Source organism: Chiloscyllium plagiosum, unplaced genomic scaffold (genome assembly GCF_037043375.1).
Source record: "Chiloscyllium plagiosum isolate Xiang-an unplaced genomic scaffold, Cpla_swu_hap1 HiC_scaffold_53X, whole genome shotgun sequence".
NCBI lineage: Eukaryota > Metazoa > Chordata > Chondrichthyes > Orectolobiformes > Hemiscylliidae > Chiloscyllium > Chiloscyllium plagiosum.
Genome location: NW_028270191.1, coordinates 1,568,413 through 1,574,106, shown reverse-complemented (window position 1 = coordinate 1,574,106; position 5,694 = coordinate 1,568,413). Strand labels below are relative to the sequence as shown.

Here is a 5,694-nt window from a genome sequence, read left to right as displayed (position 1 = left end):
GGATGGGCCTGGCCTCGCTGCCGCGGAACGCTCCGAGTAGTTGGACCGTTCCGTATCACCTGTCCTTCGTGGAGAAATTTATCAAGAAAAACACCTTTGACCACAAGTCCATCAGGAAGTGGTCAGCACGTAGTGTCCTTGAGACCCTTCGGGAAAAGGAGAGGGCGGATCCTATCGAGCGGTTCCCTGAGCAGACTGTCAAAGCCATTTGGCAGAATGCCTCATCGCCAGAACTTTCCAACAAACACCAAGACATGGCTTGGCTGGTGGTGAGAAGGGCTCTGCCTGTGAGATCCTTTATGCACGCCCGGACTCTCAGCCGCACCGCACGCTGCCCTTGAAGCGGTTGCGGGGGGGACGAGACTGTCACACACCTCCTTCTGGAATGTGCCTACGCAGAGGAAGTCTGAAGAGGAATGCAGTGGTGTTTGTCGAGGTTCGTCCCGAGCAGCGCCGTGACGCGGGACTCCGTGCTCTACGGTCTGTTCCCCGGGACGCACACCGAGACGAACATCAACTGTGCCTGGAGGATCATCAACTCGGTGAAGGACGCTCTCTGGGCGGTCCGAAACCTGTTGATCTTCCAGCTGAAGGAGTTGACCCCGACTGAGTGTTGCAGACTGGCACATTCCATGGTCCAGGACTACGTGTTGAGGGACGCGCTGAAGCTTGGGGCAGCTGCCGCCAAGGAGCGGTGGGGAAAGACCACTGTGTAACACCTGCCTGCCTAACGAAGAACAGGGGGCCCATGCAGTCATTTGGGCTCTGCTGACGCCTCAGCTCATTATATGGGCATATGATCGAAAAATGTACAGACCTGTATAAAAATGATAAATTCTGATCTCTGTATGTACATGTTTACATATGTATGGCATGACCAACTGTACAGACCATCCAATTATTTTAAGAATAAAGTATATTTTAGAAATTAAAAAAAAATTCTTGTCAGTGTTAATATCTGATATGTCCCTGACTGAGGGACTGAATATTAATCTGATTTTTGCAGGAAGGAGTTGTGTTAGGAGCTTGCTCCACTAACTCCACGCACCGTCCCAGTATTGCAGTGTTTCTGGGAATGGTGTGCCCCTCATTAAAGAATCTTAAAAGCAGCTTTGTTTGTCCTCTTTTTGTTATACTTTTGCTTTATTCCTTATGTTCCGAGTCCGGACAGTTTTCGTTAGTCAAGTCAGACTTGCCTTCGTGCAAATCAACTTGTTCTACGATCCGATTTGTCTGTGTCTTTCAGCTTGTTATGTTCAGCACTCACTCTCAGTGTTCCCACTTCATCCCTGGTACATGCCGCCCCTTCCCACCAACTCCAATTCCAAACAACAAAAGTAAAACAAATTCTGGATTAATGGTGCTGGAAGAGCACAGCAGTTCAGGCAGCATCCAAGGAGCTTCGAAATCGACATTTCGGGCAAAAGCCCTTCCTCAGGAATAAAGCTTTATTCCTGATGAAGGGCTTTTGCCCGAAACGTCGATTTCGCTGCTCCTTGGATGCTGCCTGGACTGCTGTGCTCTTCCAGCACCATTAATCCAGAATCTGGTTCCCAGCATCTGCAGTCATTGTTTTTACCTCAAAAGTAAAACAGAGTTGCCCACCAGCTCTACCTAATGGCAAACGGCATTTCAGAAAACAACATGGAGAACAGGAAGCTATTGAAGTAATCAACAGTTCGGATTTTGATGGTGATGAGAATCACTTTGATGTATTAAATGAGAGATTTTGAGAACAATGTGAAGCAGACAAAGATCTGATGTACGTAAAGCACAGAATCAGAGAGATGTGCAGCACAGAAACAGATCCTTCAGTCCAACTTGTCTATGCTAACCAGATATCCTAATCTAGTCCCATTTGCCAGCATTGGCCCATATCCTTCTAAATTCTTCCTGTTCATATATCCATCCAGATGCCTTTTAAATGCTGTCATTTAGTTTAATTTAAATGCCTCCACCACTTCCTCTGGCATCTCATTCCATACACACACCACCTTCTGCATGAAAAAGTTGCCCCTTACATCCCGTTGAATTTTTTCCCCTTTCATGCTAAACCTATGGCCTCCAGTTCTGGACTCCCCCACTCCAGGGAAAAGAACTGCTGATCTCTACATTGTACAGAGTGACTACTACTCTCTATATGATACACAGGGACAGCTATTGTCCATATTATACACAGGGACTGCTGTTCTCTACCTTATACACAGGTGCTGCTGTTCTCTATCTTATACACAGTGACTGCTGTTCTCTATATTATACATAGCGACTGCTACTCTCTATATGAGACACAGGGCCAGCCCTTGTCCACATTACACACAGGAACAGCTGTTCCCTGCATTATACACAGGAACAGCTGTTCTCCAGATAAGACACAGGAACTGTTGTTCTCGATGTCATACACATGTGCTGCGAAAAGACAGAGGGATTGCTGTTCTCTATATTATAGACAGGGACTCATGTTCTCTGCATTGTACAACGTGTCTGCTGTTCTCTATATTTTCACAGGGACTGCTGTTCTCTATACTATATCCTGCTGTTTTCCGGAACTATAGACCGGTGAGCCTGATGTCAGTTGTGGACAAGTTATTGGAGGGAATCCTGAGGGATAGGATTTACACACATCTGGAAAAGCAAGGGCTGACTAGGGATAGTCAATGTGGCTTTGTGCATGGGAAATCATGTCTCACAAGCTGGATTGAGTCTTTTGAAGTATTAACAAAGTGGATTGATGAAGGCTTTGACAAGCTCCCTCATGGTGGCCTGGTGAGCAAAATTTGGTCAGAAGGAATACAGGGAAATCTAGCCATTTGGATACACAACTGGCTTGAAAGTAGAAGACAGATGGTGGTGGTGGTGGTGGTGGTGGAAGCTTGCTTTTCAGACTGAAGCCCTGTGACCAGTGGGGTGCCACAGGGATTGGTGCTGAGTTCACTGCTTTGTGTCATTTATATAAATTATATGGATGTGAGCAAAGGAGGTACAGTTAGTAAGTTTGCAGATGAAACCAAAGTTGGAGGTGGAGTGGACAGCGGTGACGGTTACGTCAGAGGATCTTGATCAGATGGGCCGATGGGCTGAGGAGTGGCAGGTGAAGTTTAATTTAGGTAAATGAGAGGTACTGCACTTTAGAAAGGAAAATCAGGACTGGGTTTATACACTTCATGTTAAGGTCCTGGGGAGTGTCCAATGAGACCTTGGAACACGGTTCATAGTTCCTTGAAAGTGGTGTCGCAGATGGATAGGATAATGAAGAAGGTGTTGAGTATGTTTTCCTTAGTGGGACAGAGCACTGAATATAGTAGTTGGGAGGTCATATTGCAGTTGTGCAGGACATTGGTTGGACCACTTTTGGATTATTGTGTTGCAATTCAGGCTTTCTTCCTCTTTGAAGCATGTTGTGAAACGAGAAAGGATTAGAAAATACATGGGAACAAATGTTCTCTGCAATATGCACAGGGTCTGCTCTTCTCTATAATACAGACAGGGACAGCTACTCTCTGTAATACACACAGGGACTTCTGTTTCATATACTCCGAAATTGCTGTTTAGCATAGCATACACAGGGACTGCTGTTCACTGCAATATAGAGAGTAAATGTTATTCTGTATAATCTAATATTGCAGGTCAGGCGATGACCCAGTGACCCAGTGATGGACTGCTCATCCAGAGACCCAGGTAATGTGCTGGGGACCCTGATTCAAATCCTGACATGGCAGATGGTGGAATTTGAATTCTAGAAAAATCTGTAAGTATGAGAGGAATCATGGCCATGGATCCATTGCTGATTGTTGGAAAAACCCAACTTGTTCTGGAATGGCTTTTAGGGAAGGAAATTGCCATCTTTACCTGGTCTGGTCTCCATGTTTTTCCAGACCCACAGCAATGTGGTGGAATCTTAACTGCTCTTTGCACCATTCGGGATGGGCAATAAATGCTGGCCGTGTCAGCAACACCCTCATCCCACAAATGAATAAAAAAGATAACATTTAACAAACTAGAACAGAGACAATGTGCCAAACTCTGCACTGTAACATGACATTGATTACTACCTGAGGTCCTGTGGGGGGGAAATTGTGTAATTTATATGGAATAATTTTGTTCAAACAGTGTGGAGCTGGAAAAACACAGCCAACATCCGAGGAGGAGGAGAGTCGATGTTTCCATCCTAAGCTCTTCCTCAAGACCATCTGTCCTTTTCCAGCACCACACTTTTTGACACTGATCTCCAGCATCCGCAGTCCTCACTTTCTCCCAGCATAATTTTGTTGGTGTTTTTTTCTGTGTCTCTGAAGTTAACAGTATTTCTGTAATTGTGGTGATTTCTTAAAAGGACAGGTGTCAAAGCTGGGCTGTAGAATGGATGGATTTTGTGCACGAATGAATGTTGATTAAAGCTAAGCTGTTATGTCTCAAAGTCAAACAAATTTGAACTTTTCAAAAGAGATTCACTGAACTCACCAAATTTCTAGCCACTCTGTTTAAGCTGAATTTCAAAGGCAACGAAAGTGATCAACTTTACCCCAAACTGTAATCCCAGCATTTCAAGCAAACTATGTCAGTAATATTGCTCACATACAGGTGGAAACCTGTTCCATTGTTTTGAAAACAAAAGGAGTTGAAGCTTTTGATATGAAATGGGAAGATGAAGCTGATTGGCTAGCTCATCATTACCATGGAGATGCAGCAAAAACAGTTAGCTGTCAATCTTAACTCTCAGACCAGATAGGTGGACTCTGATTGGTCAGGGTGTCACTCTGGGGATACAGCAGAGTTTGGTTGTCTCCATGATGCCTTTCTCATCAAAGAAGTACAATGTCTGTCAAAGTTCCTTTTGCCGACATGACCCAGAGTCCTGTGGAATTATATTTGTTGCTTCTAACTCATGCACAGATGCATCCAGCTGTTGATCTTGAATTGGTTTCCAGTTTAACTCTTAGAATAATTCAGATTATTGAATCAATGATTTCCAAAGCAGAATCACTTCTCATGAGGCTCACAAGCATGGGCTGGTTGAGCGCAGGCAGCTTGCTGCCAGCAGAGAATGATCAAATGGACATGTTTTCTGACACGGTCCATCAGTTGTCAGGATGTAGGGCCGACATATCCGGCATCCCACCAGCACCAAAACCCATGTAATGTTATTCATTTGTTACTCACCTGTTGGCCTTGTGTGTGAAGGTGGTAACCTGCCGAATGGTGCCAACGATAGAATATGTTCTCACGGTTCACTGCACCCGCCAAGTATGGGTTTCCCTAGACACACAGAATCGATGTCCCTTTTCTGTCCTATCATATCTGTTACTGAGTCTGCACAGCCTGAATTAGCTGAATGCTTTGTGAAACTATGAAAATCATGTTTAAGTGAGTTCGCCACATGCTCAGTGAAGGATTCTTTCACCATCACGGAGACCCTATGAGAGCTACATTCTGAGAGTGATAGCATGCCCAAGTGCTCTTTCAACATTGCCAGCTTATTTATCAGTATACAGCTCAAACAAGCCATTAAAATTCATACATACCACTTGTGTCTGATTCAGTGTTCATCAAACATCATCTCTTTTTTTCCTTTCTGGTGGCATCGTGGCTTCGTGGTTAACACAGCGCAGGGTCCTGGGTTCAATTCCAGCCTTGGGTAACTGTCTGTGTGAATATTCTCCCCGTGTGTCTTTGCATATTCTCCCCAGGTCTGCATGG

General features: G+C 44.8%; 1 pseudogene; it reads left to right on the top strand.

Moving 5' to 3' along the window:
- The first annotated feature begins 916 nt into the window (after positions 1–916).
- LOC148134636 (U2 spliceosomal RNA) lies at positions 917–1,089 on the top strand (annotated as a pseudogene).
- Positions 1,090–5,694: the final 4,605 nt, after the last annotated feature.